This window comes from Apodemus sylvaticus, chromosome 2, assembly GCF_947179515.1.
Source record: "Apodemus sylvaticus chromosome 2, mApoSyl1.1, whole genome shotgun sequence".
Taxonomy (NCBI): domain Eukaryota; kingdom Metazoa; phylum Chordata; class Mammalia; order Rodentia; family Muridae; genus Apodemus; species Apodemus sylvaticus.
This window is the reverse complement of record NC_067473.1, coordinates 117,179,994-117,195,698: the sequence shown is the minus strand read 5'-3', so window position 1 is coordinate 117,195,698 and position 15,705 is coordinate 117,179,994.

The following is a 15,705-nucleotide window of genomic DNA, read 5'->3' as shown; positions in this document are numbered from 1 at the left end:
GCCAGGACTATACAGAGAAACCCTGTCTCAAAAAAACAAAAACAAAACAACAACAAAAACAAAAAAGATGACTCTTGATTAATCTGAATACTGAGCTGGCGGTGGCTATTGCGGTTTCTTGTTTCATGTGGTACCATAGTCAGATAACTCCTCAGAGAAAGATAGCATCTTCCCTTCCTTCCCGAGAGAGCCAGTATTGCCACCTCAGTTCACACAGTCCTGCAGCCACCCGAAGGGTGAGACTCAGCACCTGCTGAGCATCCCCTTAACTCAGCCCACAGGGCGTGTTCTCCTCACCTTCCTTAACAGGCTTGATTTCTGCCTAAAGAAGCTTAGTGTGTATCTTAAAAGAAGTGGGAAATCTTGTTAGGCTTATAGGCACTCATCTTTCTCAGCACCCGTAAATTTTGACTGGCTTTTAAAGAGTCTGTTATTTACGCTGTCCATCAAGCCCCGTTGCCTTATTGGGCTTTACTTTTCTCCACTTTCCTGGTGCAGTCCAGGCTTGCCCAAATCTCAAGTCTCCCTTCAGACAAAGTTTTCCAGTAGGAGTAAAGCAGCTTATTCCCATTGAATAATATGCAATTATTAGGTACTCAACCTGGATGAGAAACCACTGTTTAACAGGAGGGGACTACAACAATCATTCCTATGCATTTATTGATTGGTTGTTGGTTGTGTGTGTGTGTGTGTGTGTGTGAGAGAGAGAGAGAGAGGGGGGGGGGAGGAGGCGTGGAGGCTGTCATACATTGTAACTTGGCTGGCCTGGAACTCTCTTTGTAAATCAGGCTGGCCTCAAACTCAGAGAACTGCCTGCCTCTGCCTCCCAAGTGCACACTGTTTTGTTGTTGTTGTTGTTGTTGTTGTTGTTGTTGTTTTAAAGTATAGCTTGATCACAACCTGAGCAAAAATAACTAAGTGACTAATAGAAGACTAAATCTATTGGTTTTCATCCTTTCAGAGACTAATATTAATAGCAACTACAGCTCAGGTTTTCTAGTTTTTTATGTCTTACATTATTTAATACTCAAGCCGGGCAGTGGTGGCGCATGCCTCTAATCCCAGTACTTGGGAGGCAGAGGCAGTCAGATTTCTGAGTTCGAAGCCAGCCTGGTCTACAAAGTGAGTTCCAGGACAGCCAGGGCTACACAGAGAAATGCCTCTGCCTCCTCGAGTGCTAGGATTACAGGTGTGTGCCACCACCACCCGGCTGAACTCAAACTGTGTACTTAGGAGGAAGAAACTGACTAAAAGCCTGAGTGAAGGTAGGAATCTGTGTGTCTCCACAGCTTTGACCATGGACCACTTAGATCTTGGTACCCATTAACCACAGAACCAGAGCTCACTAGTTCTTGAGAACAAAATAATCTGAAATGAGTCCTTCTAATCGGCAAACTTACCACATTTTCTATAATACATCCCACCATGCCTTGGGTCCCTGTCCAGCATTTCATCATTGCAATGAAGTGTCTCAGAGTCGGGAAGCTGTCTTCTGTTTATCTCCTTAGACCTCTAACGCAGTCTTATATGTAGAGTGGGTTCTTACCAGTACTTATGTGAACTAAATGGTGCCTTTAGTTACCATGACAGAAGATCCTGAGGTGGAAAAATGGATCAGGTGAGCTTAAAATGAGTCTGGGAGGCACTGGCCATGTTCCACTTAAAGGAAACTGGCATTTGCTCTGCACCTGTGTGTCAGTTACGGCCTAAACACTTAGCCCAGCATCTCCTTCAGTCCTCACAGTGGCCGTGTCTGGAGAATTGATACTGTTGGCTATATCAAAGTAGATTCTGTTACACTGATATCTTCCATTTTGTATGGCTACTGGAGATGTGAGAAGTAGCTAGTGGGCGTTTTGTCTTCTGAAGTTTGAAGGGAATTATTTGCCCTGTGGTGTTGCTAAATCAGACATCGTAAACTCTGTTATGGAAATGAAATGATGCACTTTGTCATAGTTTTTTTATTTATTTTTATTTATTTATTTATTTATTTTTTTATTTTATTTTTTTTTTTTTTTGGTGGCACATACCTTTAATCCTAGCACTGGGAAGGCAGTGGCTAGAGGATTGAGCCCAGCCTGGGTTATATAGTGATTTCCAGGCCAGTCAGGGCTGCACAGTGAGAGCCTATTCGCAAATAAAATAATGCACTTTTTTTTCAGGAAAAAAAAAAAAAAAACCCGGGCATAGGGCACATGACCATACTAAGGAGGCAGAGGCAGAGGCAGACAGATATCTGAACTGGAGGGTAGCGTGGTCTACTTAGTAAGATCAAGGCTAGCCTGGTGTACACATTGAGGTCCAGGCCAGCTAGGGCGACAAAGTGAGACCTAATTCAAAAGAGGAAATTAAAAAAAAAAAAAAAAAAAAAAAAAAAAAGCTCAAACCAGCGGTTTGCCGCAATCTACAGATTTCCCTCCGCATAGTTAGGTTTCTATTGCTATGATAAAACACTGTGGCCAAAAGCAACTTGGGGAGGAAAGGGTTTCTTTCAGCTCACAACTCTCAGGTCACACTCCATCACTGACAGTAGTCAGGACAGGAAGCCCTCCATGAAACATGGTCATATTTATCCCAGCAACACCCCATTACCTTGGTATCAATTTCTATATTAGTTATTTTTGTCACTCTGATAAACACCATGACCAAAAGCAGCTTAGGGAAGAAAGGGTTTATTTCATCTCACAGCTTATAGACCACCATCCAAGGAAGTCAGGACAGGAACCTGGAGGCAGGAACTGATACAGAAGCCAGGGAGGAGTACTTCTTTTTGGGGTTTTTTTTGGGGGGGGGATTTGGGTTTTTTGTTGTTGTTGTTGTTTTTTAAGAGACAGGGTTTCTCTGTGTAGCCCTGGCTGTCCCGGAACTCACTCTGTAGACCAGGCTGGCCTCGAACTCAGAAATCCACCTGCCTCTGCCTCCCAAGTACTGGGATTACAGGTATGCGCCACTACTGTCCGGCGAGAGGTGCTTCTTACTGGCTTGCTCAGTCTGCTTTCTGACAGCATCCAAGACCCAGGGGTGACACCACCCACAGTGAGCTGAACTAAGGTCAGGCCACATCAATCATCAGTCAAGAAAATGTCCCACAAACCAAGAGAGGGGGGGAATGTTTTCTCAGCTGAGATTCCATTTTCTGAAATGTCTCTAGCTTGTGTCAATTTGACATAAAAACTGAGGATCACACATATGAGAAAAAGACGTGAGAGGGAAAAACAACTTTAGAAAAAAATAAAAGGACATCAAAGGCCTCAGCTGAGTGAGACAACTTGTTGAGTTTGTACCTTTTGGCCTTGACTATACTCCTGACCTCATTTTATCCTTGTGGAAGCAGAGGCTAAGGTATGTCCACAGTTGCCACAGAGACCCACACAGAGCAGGGCCAGAATCTGTCCTCAAACCCACAGCAGGTTTTGTGTGCTGTTCCTGTGTTCTATCCCATGTCATCTCTCAAAAGCCTGGTGGAACTTGTTAGAAATGCAAACTGTTGGGCTCCACCCAGACCTGCAAAATCAGAAGGCAGGGAGAGAGAGAGGCAATGCCTTCAGACACCTAGGAAATTCTAACATTAAATTAAATTAAAACAAAAGGCCTTACATTGGTTTTGTTTCATCCTCTGGTTAGAAAAAGAGTTACATGTTTACTGGGGGGAAAAGTATTGAAAAGAGAGATTTCTTATTCAATTTCCTTTTATCATGTTTTATATAATACGGGGGGGGGGGGTAAGGTAGGGTCTTTTTTTGTGTTAACATGTTAAGAAGTACCCTTACACCTATTTAATTCCAAGATTGTTGTGAGTGTTGTCCTTTATCTATTTCCACCTAATCAACTGAGGCAGATAGCTCACTGAACCCAAAGCTTGCCCTGTTAGCTGGTCTGTCTGGGCAGCCTGCTCTGAGGATTCCCTATCTCAGCCTTCTGCTTATGAATTACAGTGGGTCACCACACCCGCACAGCTTCTACATGGGTCCCGGGGATCCAAACACTGTCCTAGAACTTGCAGGGAAAGCACTTTACCCACAAAGCCATCTCCCGAGACCACATAAACACATTCTAAACCATGTTAGAGTGTATTGTATGAAACCTACTGTTTCATATTTATGTATTTTGTACATATTTTAGTTTTCCATGTCATCTGATAGTCTCTAAAAGCAGCACTTTAGTGGATGCTTAGTAATTCCCTCACTATGCAATATTTTTGCTTTATTTTAAAATGTTGCTGTTATACACACACATGTAACTAGAATGAATATCTAAGGCAGCTGTTTGCTAAATAAAATATCTGTCTAAAGGTATGATTGTTTACAACTAGAGAACCAAATGCCCCAGGGCAGTTACTGGGGTTGCTCCCAGTTCACTGACTTGGCTAACAAAATTTATTAAGTGCCTTACATATGTTACATCTAGAAATTTTGATGATTATTATAATCAACAAAATATATTTCCTGCTGAACTGAAGTTCCCAGAAGAAAAGCCACACCTATTTCAAAAATTCTCCAGGGCTGATTGAAAGATTAGAGTGTCCTGATTGGTCAGAGTTGGAATGTTGCAAATCCAGAGCCAGATTATTATGGGTTACCTTTAGTGCTGTCAGTGGCCATTCACTGCCCACCTTCTTATCTGACCTAAAGAACTTGTGAGAAAACCACTGGGATGTTTGTTTCACTTAGCAAACCATTAGCTTCCAGCAACTATAAAGCTAAAAATGTCATCTAATAACATTTGAAGTGTGCTGCACACTTTGCAGCCCCTCCCAGCCATACTGCAACCAGCCCACCGGATGTCCCCACAATGTCGTTGAAAAGCACCTTTCTCTGTGACTATCAGCTCTATTCCTTCAACATTTTCATGAAACTGAGCCGGATGGCGGTAGTGCTGGTAGTGGCAGTGGGACACATCTTTAGTCCCAGTACTTGGGAGGCAGAGGCTGGTGAATATCTGAATTCGAGACCAGTTTGGTCTACGGAGTAAGTTCCAGGACAGTTGGAGCTACACAGAGAAACCCTATCTAGAAAAAAAAAAAGTATTTTTTTCATGAAACGGTTGAACATGAGAACATGGTTTGTAGACAGCCTAGATCTGTGTTCCCAAGCCATAGTCACTCATATGTAGCTCTAGAATAAGCCACTTCTGACTCCTGAAGTGAGAGCTGTGTTTTGCATTTGCTGAACATAAGTTCTTCCCATTTCATTAGGTCAAAATGGTCCTCCTCCAGGTCATTGAGCAAGGTTGAACACTTTCATGACTTTGGGGTTGAGTTTTGGTTGCTTTGAGACAGTGTACGCAAAATAGCCTCAAACCCACTCCATACCTAAAGCTGGCCTTGAACTCTCCACTCTCCTGCCTCTACCTCCAAGATGCTAGCATTGCTTTTGTGTTCATTTATTTATTTCTCAATTGTTTTATGAAGCAGCTACTAAAAATGGAACCTATGACCTGAGCTAAGCATTGTGGTGCAACTCTGCAATCTCAGCACTTAGGAGGCTGAGGCAGGAGGTCTGGGGGGGTTTAAGGCCAGCCTCAGCTACATAGGTAGGGCACGTCCTCCCGTTTCCCCCCCTCCCCAAAAAAAAGTGACCTCAGCCAAAGGCCTCAAGCATGCTGCTTGGCCTGTGCTCCCTAAACAGCTAACAGTCCGCATCCTCTGTCTGAGGATGTTCTCTGCATAGCAATAGTTGCTGCTTTAATATAGCTGGGGAGGGGCCTCTGAGTCCACTGGCTCCAGCACTTCCTGAGCCTGGCAGGTAATGAGAATCTCTGCTTCTCCAGGAGGGAGGTCCTGATGGTAGGAGGTGGTTACAGAATAATTCTTCTTCTTTATTACAGACACATTGACACATGGGCATGCACATGATTAAAAATTCAAATAAATCTTGAGCTGGAGAGATAGATGACTTACAAGTTAAAGATATACCTCCAGGGACCAGTCATGGTGGCGACACCCTTGATCCCAGTGATGGGAAGGAGAAGCAGATATATCTCTGAGTTTGAGGCCAGCCTGGTCTCCATTGATTGTGTGTTTCAGCCCAGCCAGGGCTACACAGTGAGACCCAAAAGCAAAGCAAAACAACAACCAAATAAATTTCTCCAGTAAACCGCATTCCAAACGCTAACCTTCTGCTTCTTTGAATCTGTGTTCTCTAGCTTTGGCAGCTGTAGCATCTTTTCAAAAACCCGGGAGGGGCTTTTGTTGTTTGTTTTATGTAGTATTTTTTTCAAGATGTATTTCTCTGCAGATGAATGCTTTGCCTGCATGTAAGTGTGCGTGCCACGTGTATGCAATGTCTGTGGGGGCCAGAAGAGGGCATAGGATCCTTGGAATTGGAGTTGCAGCTGGCTGTGAACCACCTATGGGTGCCAGGAACCCCCCTCCGCAGGTGCTCTGCATGAGTGGCCAGCGCACTTACCCACTGGCATTGCTCTAGCCCCTGGGTGAGTTTTTGTTGTCATGGTGATCTACACATCATTAGACAACCAGTGTGGCTAGGAGTCTTAATGTTTTTCTGAGTCAAATAAGGGACTTTTAAAAAACTTTTTATTGATTCTATTGATTTCACATCATGCACCCCAATCCTACTCATTCCCAGGTCCCTTTGTATCTGCCCTCTGCCTTTGCAACCTCCTCCTTGGCTGCCCCCAAAGGAAAAACAAACAAACAAACAAGCATCTCTTAATGGAAGCTGCAGTAGGTCATGGTACGTTACACAGTATATCCTTTTGTCCACACATCTTGACTTGTAAATAGATGTTCATTACAGTGAGTCACTGGTCTAGTTCGAGGTCTTTGGCTTCTGCTACACTAGCAATACCAGGTCCTCTTGGATATTCGGTTATTGCCCTGAGTCATGGAGATCCTGAGCTGTGGATCTGCAGGACTGGCCCCTTCGCGTGCTCCAGCAGTTCTTAGATGGGGTAGATGTTGGGGTGGGCTGACTCAAAGCCCTGGACCTGGGCCTGGGTGGTAGCTGAGTTGGCCAGCCCGCCAGCAATTCTGCCCCCAAGCCACCAGGACGAGCTCTCCAGCACTGGCCCAGATGGCTTTCTCAGTGCTGCAGCTGGTAAGGGTCAGGGTTAGCTCTTCCACTCTTAGGCCCTGAAGGGTGTCCTGCAGGAGGCAAGAAGGGAGAGGGCATCTTTCCTGTACCCACTTCAGGGCAGATAAGAAACAAGGCCAGCTCTCCCTTGGTCAAGCAAATAAGAGATATTTTTAAACAAACATATTAGGAGATGCTAAGAGAGGTCCCATCAGTCATAAATGGGGACTCACCCCTTTATGATGAAATTGTTTCGGTGCTAGCTGGGCACTTTATTTTTAAAATGAAAAAGAAAAGGGAAAGGGAAGAAAAGGAACTGGGAGGGAAAACAGGAAGAAAACAAACTTTCTTATATTGATTGCTTTAGCTAGGCACCTAAGGCATTGAACGAAAGACATGCTTGTGATAGCCAACATGAAGTATAGATTGGTGTTCCTGTAGCAGGCAGCGGTGGGCAGTGGGCAGCAGTGGGCAGTGGAGCAGTGGTGGGTAGTGGTGGGCAGCGGTGGGCAGCGGGCAGCGGTGGGTAGTGGTGGGCAGTGGGGCAGTGGTGGGCAGTGGGCAGCGGTGGATAGTGGTGGGCAGCGGGTCAGTGGTGGGCAGTAGGCAGTGGTGGGCAGCTGGTCAGTGGTGGGCAGTGGTGGGCAGCAGGTCAGTGGTGGGCAGTGGGCAGTGGTGGGCAGCGGTGGGCAGTGGTGGGCAGCAGGTCAGTGATGAGCAGTGGGCAGTGGGCAGCGGTGAGCAGTAGGCAGCAGTGGGCAGCAGTGGGCAGTGGGCAGCAGTGGGCAGTGGGCAGCAGTGGGCAGTGGGCAGCGGTGGGCAGTGGGCAGCAGTGGGCTGCAGGTCAGTGGTGGGCAGCGGTGGGTAGCGGGCAGTGGGCAGCGGTGGGCAGTGGGCAGCGGTGAGCAGTGGGCAGTGATGAGCAGTTTCTGTCCCCTGGAGTCATGTCTATTTGAGATCTTCTTCCTATTAGTCCATGCCTTGTGATTCCTTGCAGCCACAGGGCACAGTCTGACCTTGGGTTTGTGGTCTGTCTCTGGGTGACTCGCAGAGGCTTCACACCAGCCCTGTAGAGACCTAGCCCAGTTCTCTGGCCTCAGTCCTGCAAAGGATGGCAAGGCTCCTGGATGAATGTCAGCTCACAGCTGGCCACGCCTCAGAGCATGCAAGCATGCGTACAAAGCACATGTAGAAATATTGTTTTCCTTAGATGTGTGACTTGTCTGCATGTGAGTATGTGCACCTCACACGTGTCCCCTGCGCTGGAACTCAGAAGGGACTGGATACCCAGGAACTGGAGTTACAAATGGTTGAGAACCACCATGTGAACCCAGGCCCTCTTGATGAGTAGCAATTGCTTTTAACCTCTGAGCCCTCTCTCTAGGGAGAAATATATTTTAAAGATTTATTTATTTATGATATGTAAATACACTGTAGCTGTCTTCAGACACCAGAAGAGGCATCAGAGGTCATTACAGATGGTTGTGAGCCACCATGTGGTTGTCAGGATTTGAACTCAGAACCTTCGGAAGAGCAGTCGGTTCTCTTACCCACTGAGCCATCTCACCAGCCTCTATATATATATATATATATATATATATATATATATATATAATAAAAAAAGGTAACAAGGAGAACTGTTCATTATTATGCCGTGACAGCAAACATTAGCTGTACACAGAGGCACACTGAAACCTACTCTGTCCTCATCCTGACAGGAGTGGTGGAGCCCCATGCACATGTCCACCAAGAGACTTCCTGCATCTCTTTTTCTCGTTAATGAATCCCAAGCCTCACTTAAGAGAGCCCAGCAATTTCTCCTAACTCATCCCACTGTGGGGAAGTGGACCGTGAAAGGTAGCTTGGTCCTCAGCTAAGCTAAGGTTAGCAGCCCCGGAGATCCTGAAGGGAAGGTAGGTGCTCCAGAGCACCAGGCCCCTGTCACTAGCCACAGCCCCCATAGATTTGTGGCCATCAGTCACGTAAGGGCAGTCCCCCAAGCTAAACAAGGACAAGGATGTGACCTATGGTCACGTGGGCTCAAGACAGAGATTGCCATTCTAATGAGGTGCCTATAGCTGGAGGCTTAGCCCATAAGCTTTCCTTCCCAGACATGACTCCCTGCAAAAGGTATTTAACCTCAAGCCCGCCCTGAGAAGTAGGGTGTGGTTTTAGACGTTTACTTTCCTCCAGGACAATAAATGCCTTAAAACCACGGACTGCCTCTTTTCATCAGGATCCACCATGGAAAGCCATGGAGAAGGTCTTCACCTATAGAGCCACAGTCCAGTCTCCTGTAGAAGGCCTCTCTGTGCTCCCAGCCACAACCGCTACCAAGCCCACTGTGGGACTAGCAGAGCTCACCACAGCCCCCCACCCCCACCCTGCCCTGAACCCTAGGTTAGATCCAGACCACAGACCCAGATTCTGCAGATCCTGCAACTTCCAGCTGAGCCTGGGAGCTCCACAGCCCTAGCTGTGGCCCAGGAATCCCCGAACCAGCTTCAGCTGTCCAGGAAGCGCCTCAGACTGCCGCTTTCCCACCCTTCCCCAGCAGTGTCTCGGGGCTTCCTTATAGCCCAGTACCTGCCTGGTGATGGACAGCTTGGGGTTTGCGCAGTCAAACTTTCCACATCTCACCTCCCCAAGCGGCCGAGCCCTGTGGCACAGCGGACACCGGACCTACAACCCTACATCCCACATCTGTTTCTGAAGCTACTTCTGGGAAGTGGCTAGCAATTGTCTTCTACACCTTGAGTTCTTTCCCAAGGTGAACTGTCTGCCAGTGGCCATCTCCCCGCTGCAGGATATTTTGAAGGACCAGCTAAAAGTCTCATAGCTAGCTGAGCAGTGGTGGCGCATGCCTTTGAGACAAATGGATTTCTGAGTTCAAGGCCTGGACAGAATGAGTTCCAGGACAGTCAGGGCTACACAGAGAAACCCTGTCTTGAAAAAAAAAGTCTCATAGACTTCATGGTTGTCTTCAAATATGATGCATGCAGGGGGCAGAGAGATGACTTAAAGGTTAAGAGAGCATAATACTGCTCTTGCAGAGGACCTGAATTTAGTTCCTAGTACCCTTGTCAGGCAGCTCAGCCACCTGTAACTCAAGGAATATAACGCCCTCTCCTGTCCTCTGGGAGCACCAGGCACCCATGGTATACATACACACATGCAGGCAAAACAGTATATACACCTGAAATAAAAGTAAGTATATCTTTAAAAAATTAAAATAAATCTTTAAAAGGAAGTGGTGCATGCTTATGACTGTTGGATTGCAGACCACAGTCCCCTCTCAGTTCTTTACAAATTCCAGTGTTTAGGGCCTTTCTCCACTTACCTTCCCAGAATTGCCCTTTCTGCTGGTAGAACTGCAGATCAAAAAGACAGACATTAGACCATGATAGAAATGTAGTCTTTCCTTGGTGTCTCTGTTAAAACACACTGTGAAAAAGCACACATTGTGTGTGAATTATTACAGTCCCTGGCAGACATTACTATGTCACTAAACTAATTTCAAAATCCCATAATCTTGTAATTTCATAATCTCATGCATCTTGAAGTTCACATACAGAATTTCTACCAAGAGTCTAAATAACTGCACAAAATATTATTTCTTTTATTTAAAAGATTACCACTAGAAAACTTATACCATTGTTTCAAATGAATGCAGCAAGGGTTTAAATACAACACTTGTGAGCCTGGCGTGATCTCTTGGGCCTGTAATCCAGCATTCTGAGAGGCAGAAGAATGCGTAACTCAAGGCTATCCTCAGTTACACAGTTTGTTTGAGTTTGAGGCCAGGCTGGACTACAGGAGGCCCTGTCTTAAGAAACAACAAAACCAAGTAAATGGAAACTACACAGAACAGAATACATTACCATCATCCATTTTAAAATCCTGTGGACTAAGGTGCTCTCTGGCCAGCCTGACATGGCGTGAGCTTTATCCCCAGGTCCTACATGGGGGAAGGAAGGAACCAAACCTCACAAGTTGTCCTCTAACTTGTCCTCATAACACAAAACAAATAAATGTTAAAACATTATTTAAAATTAAAATACCAAATCCTCCTCTAATAGAAATTTCGTATTGGAACATGTATTTCACTTCCTCCAAGACTGTATTCTAAAGCAATATAATTTTATGTTACAAAATTCTCTCATTGCCCGCATCAACATAATTCTCTGTAATAAAATAGGCATGTGCATATAAATTAGAAATTTTAATTTCCTGTGAGTTTAGGTTTCTAAGTATTTAAAAAAAAAAAATCTCCTTAGGCTGGTGAGATGGCTCAGCAAGAGCACTGACTGCTCTCAGTTCAATCCCCAGCAACCACATGGTGGCTCCTAACCATCTGTAATGAGATCTGACGCCCTCTTCTGGTGTGTCTGAAGACAGCTACAGTGTACTTACATGCAATAATAAATAAATCTTTTGTTTGTTTGTTTTGTTTATTTGGGTTTTTTTGAGACAGAATTTTCTCCGTATAGCCCTGGTTGTCCTGGAACTCACTCTGTAGACCAGGCTGGCCTCAAACTCAGAAATCTGCCTGCCTCTGCCTCCCAAGTGCCTGTGGACACCAGAGATCAACCTCTGGCTGTTACTCCTCAAGTTCTGTGCACCTTGGTTTTTTGAGGCAGGGTTTCTCGCTGGTCTGGAGCTTGCTGGGTAGGCAGGGCTGGCCAGGGATACGCTTGTCTGCAGCTCCCCAGCCTGAGATAGCCTGCTCGTGTTACCATGCCTGGCTTTTTCACGGGCTTTCTAGAGGTTGAGCTCAGTTCCTTGTAAAAGTATCTTTTATTCACCTGATGCAATTGTCATCTCTGAGGCTTACTACCTAGTCCTAGAAGATTCTAGTCTCCACACAATCTGTGTAGGCCTAGAATGTTTCCAGCCTCTGAGATTTGCTACTGAAAACACTCACCCCTTCCTAGTTCTTTACAAGCTCTGTCTAGCTGGTCCAACCTTAGCTGTTAGCTGACTGACTTCACTCTGACTTCGATCTCAGACTCTCCTAAACTGCTCTGCTTGCCTCATATTAACTTTGGCACTCTGTCCTAATCTTCTGCCTCCTTCCCATTCTCTGGTTCATTCTGTCTTCACCTCTGTCTAGCTTGTTCTCCCTGCAACCTGTCTCTGTGACACTATCCTAATCAAACTGCCTCCTCTTTTCTTCTCTCTGTACTGCTCCTTAGTTAGCTTCCCTTTCCTCTCTCTTCTGTGAGAGTTCGGCGTATCCTAGTCTGTCAAATCTTTCTCTGATTCATCACTGCGTTTGCCTCTCAATTAGATATCACTTTCAAGCATGGCTGATTCCTTCTACAAACTAACTTTACGTTTGATTTTCTGGAATCCAAGGTATGTACTAAGAACATATCTATATTCCAGCCAGAGGGATTAAAGGCTGAGCCACACCACAACTAGAACAGGCTTTTCAGTTTTTTGTTTTTGTTGTTTTTGTTTTTCAGAAAATAACACAGTCTTAGGGTTCACAGTGGGATCAAACAGGTCATCATATTTGTACAGCAAGCACCTCACTAACTGGTCTATGTCCCCAGCTCCATTTACTTATTTATTGATTTATTTATTTTAAAGATTTATTTATTTTATGTATATGAGTACTATGTTGCTGTCTTCAGACACACCAGAAGAGGGCATCAGATCCCATTACAGATGGTTGTGAGTCACTGTGTGGTTGCTGGGAATTGAACTCAGGACCTCTGGAAGATCAGTCAGTGCTCTTAACCACAGACCCATCTCTCCAGCCAACACCCCCCCCCAGCCCTATTTATTCATTTTGGTTGTTGTTGCTGTTTTGAGACAGAGTCTCCTGTAGTCTGGGCTAACCTTTAACTTGCAATGTAGCCAAGGGTGATCTTGAATACCTGTGCATTGATTCCACCATTCTGTGCCTTTTTATTTTAACAGATGTGAGCACTGGAAGGTGTGTTCAGTGCAAGAGTGCAGAGGACTTGAACACCTTCCCATAACAGCATCACTTACTGTTTGTATTCCTAATGTTTGTTCTGTGAGTTCCAGGCCAGCCTGGGCTACATAGTAAGTAGAGAACCCTTGTTCTCTAAAAGGGTTCTATTCTCAAAACTCACTTACCTGTATTTATTTCCGTGTCTGTGTACATGTGCACACATGCCACAGCACATGTGTGGAGATAAGAGGACACCCACAGGAAGCAGTTCTCTCTACCGTATGGGTTCCAAGGATCACACTCAAATCATCAGTTTAGTGACAAGTGTCATCCTACAACAGGTCCTCAAGGTACAGCAAACACATCACTGGTCTGTCTTCACTGGCTCCTTAGCCCCTGATAAATTATTTTAATAATATATCAGCTTACACCTGGTTGATCTTTTTTTAAGTTCTATCAAAAAGAAAACAATGGAAACTCACCAGGCTGAGCCAGCTTACTTTCTAGGAAATATATTTTAAAAAAGATGTTTTCAAGATTTAGTAAATGACTGCTCTTGTTGCGTCTAGAGGAACTTCGTTTAGTCCAATGTTCTGAGAAGGAATTGAGAAATAGAAACAAATTCGAAGTGCCCTTTGCCAATGCAGTATTTCTTAGTAAAATGCTATTATTAGTGTTGGGGTTCAGGAATGCGGGAGTTCAGTTTGTAGACCAGGCTGGCCTGGAACTCAGAGATCCACCTGCCTCTGCCTCCTCAGAGCTGGGATTAAAGGCATGTGCCACCACACCTGGCTTCATTGTAATTTATAGTCATGTCTGTCATATAACCTAGTTAATAAAAGTCCTCTTTCAAGCCACCAAGAAAATCAGACTTTGCAGGCGAAAGAAAATTAATTTTCAATGCAAATATATGTTCACACATGACTCAAAAAAATGACAAACCACTGGGAAGCAAGTAATAGATTTCATGTGCAGTATGTGTGCGTGTGTGCTACAGGCATGTGGAATTGTGTATGGAGGATATGTACATGTATGCTATACACATGTGGAATTATGAGGGGATGTATTATGAGTGCATGTGTGCTACACACATGGAATTGTATGTAGGGGAACTGTGCATGTGTACTATATACAGGTGGAATTGTATGTGTGCTGTGCACATGATAGGAAGTACCTGGTGTGAGATGTGTGTGTGTGTGTGTGTGTGTGTGTGTGTAAGAGAGAGAGAGAGGGAGAGAGAGATTGAAGGTGGGTATGCACGCCCATGCATGTTTGTAGAGACCCAAGCAAAAACTTGGAAAGCCTCTACTACTCAGCATTCTTGCCTCCAGACAGGGACATTTAAAGACCTGGAAGCCCTGTTTGGTGTTTGGTCTGGCCTGGGAGCAGCTATGCCCAGCTTTTTACATGAGCATAGGGATTCAAACTCAGGTCCTTATGCTTACCCAGAGGTACCCTTAACTACCAGACCATCTCCCAGTCCTCTGACATTTTTAAAGTCAAGCTCTCTGGGCAGTGGTGCAGGCCCAAGTCCCAGCAGCACTCAGGAGGCTGAGGCTGGAGGACATCAAGCTCCAGGCCAACTTGACTTGCATAGTCTAGTCTCACAAAAGGAAATGGAAAATAAAATTTAAAAATAAAGACACGATTAAAATATCAATAACTTCACTTTCATGTGTTTTTAGTGTGTGTGTGTGTGTGTGTGTTATGCAAGTGTGGGTGAGTAAAGTGTGCATGAGGAAGCTGAAGGATCACTGGACCTTGGCAGGGAAGTACTTCTAGGAAAATGTCTGCCTGAAACCAGGAGCCAGAGACATGAAGGTAGGCCCTGGACTTCCTGCCCATTTGTTGGTTTGTCTAGTACAGTCTCCAAGTAAAGCCAGTGGGTGTTGGAATGGAGGATCCCCGCTGTGTTTTCCCACCCTGGGTTCCTAGGTGAACGCTATGACTGGCACAGAGCAGGTGTCTGTTAAGTTGAAACTACTTGGTGAGCACTCAGGTGGGCTGCCGGGAGGACGAGAAAGCTGCGGGAGGAGGTGGCCTATGTCAGCATGTGCAGTCCTCCACCTCTACCCACACTCTAGTCCATGGGTCCTGGAAGTGTGGCACCTTTGCGAGAGGCCAGGCTCCAGTGTTCAGAAGTCTGGTGTGTCCAGCCTTGATTCCAGGTTAGAGACTCCTCCCCAAGTGACCCTGCTGTCTGCTCTACCTTTTCTAACTGATTGCTAATCCACCCTTCCACCCACACGAAACTGTTTAGAAAGTTGTGTAAGCAGCTGCCAAAGCACCATCCCAGAACTTCTATTTTTACCTTCTGAGTATAATCAGTGGGAACATACTGTGACCAAAGGGCCAATTATGAGTTGATAAGGGACAGCCACCAGCATTTGCTTCTGTTGTTGAGCAAACTGAGAGGGGACCAGTGTAGTAGGTGCAGGAATGGAGCCATGCCGTGGCCAGACAATGGGACAGGGATTTTTGATTTGTTTCCATAGAGGTAAAAAACACAGTTTCAAGATTCAAAATCCTAGCACTAGTAGAGGCAGGAAAATCAGGAGATCAAGTTCATCCTTTAATACATAGTGAGTTCAAGGCCAGCCTGGGCTACATAAATCCTGGGACGAGAGGATTCAAATTAGTTAGGCTGGGGAAAAGTTTTTTATGACACCTGGTTTTCTGAGAGCATTCAAAGAGTAAACTGGAGTATGCTCTCAGCCCTTCCTCCTGTAAATGATTAACTTATGA